This window comes from Anarrhichthys ocellatus, unplaced genomic scaffold (assembly GCF_004355925.1).
Source record: "Anarrhichthys ocellatus isolate YVR2014 unplaced genomic scaffold, GSC_Weel_1.0 scaffold47, whole genome shotgun sequence".
In the NCBI taxonomy this organism is placed as follows: Eukaryota; Metazoa; Chordata; class Actinopteri; order Perciformes; family Anarhichadidae; genus Anarrhichthys; species Anarrhichthys ocellatus.
This window is the reverse complement of record NW_022280077.1, coordinates 191,510-192,482: the sequence shown is the minus strand read 5'-3', so window position 1 is coordinate 192,482 and position 973 is coordinate 191,510.

Here is a 973-nt window from a genome sequence, read left to right as displayed (position 1 = left end):
GGGGGAGGGGGGGGGGGGGAGGAGGATGGGCGGGGGGGGGAGGGGGGGGGGGGGGGGGGGGGGGGGGCAGGAGGACACCGTAATCACAAGATACAGAGTTTAAGGTAGACAGCCGTGATTAACTCAAGGACTGTCCTATTCCTGACGCCATAGTCATTCGGGCTGGATCATTATATGATAGATTTCAGGGCTATTTGCCTGGTTTTGTTCCCAGAGACAGTATTACGAGAGACACCCTGGGAATGGGACATACTACACCAACAGCTACCTCCGTGAGAAAAACACAGAAAACATCAACGCTCCGTGCCGAGCTGCGGGTGACACTGATGTTTTGACTTGCTCGCATATGCACGTCGGATTGTTAGGGATCCCAACACTGCATTGATGTAACAGCAAGGTTTTCTTTTTTAGCAATTACACAAAATGTTCAAAAGTTTTGTATTGTGTTGGTAGTGTGTGGAATCACCCTTTTACCTTTATCAGAGCTTTGTTCCATGCACTTTAAAATCTAAATTCTATTGCAACTTGAGTTTAATATTAGCAGCTTTTGAATTGGTCAGCCGATCTGTCAGGTTGTAAACAAGCCAATAGTTTAGCAAGATTTGGAGGTCAAACTAACAACCACCAGTAATAAGCCGTCATTGAACACACACCGAAGACTTTACTGGCCCACAAAAACGACAGCATCAGCACGCCGTCTCAAGAACGTGCCGGGATGATTACATGTCTACGTTTAAGTGACAAGCCCGTCCAGAAGCCGCGGTAAATGTGTCTGCAGAAATTATTGACGAGCAAAAGGGAAAGTCAGGCGGTGTTGTAATCAAGCTCCCAAAGTCTGCACAGAGAGATGGCCCGGTTGGACAGATACGTCAACAAAACATGGGTCCTCCCTACAGACAGTGTAACATGACATCGAAGGTTCTCTAACCTTAACAAAGTACCCATCTCAACCCAAACCATGCTCCTCTTTTCC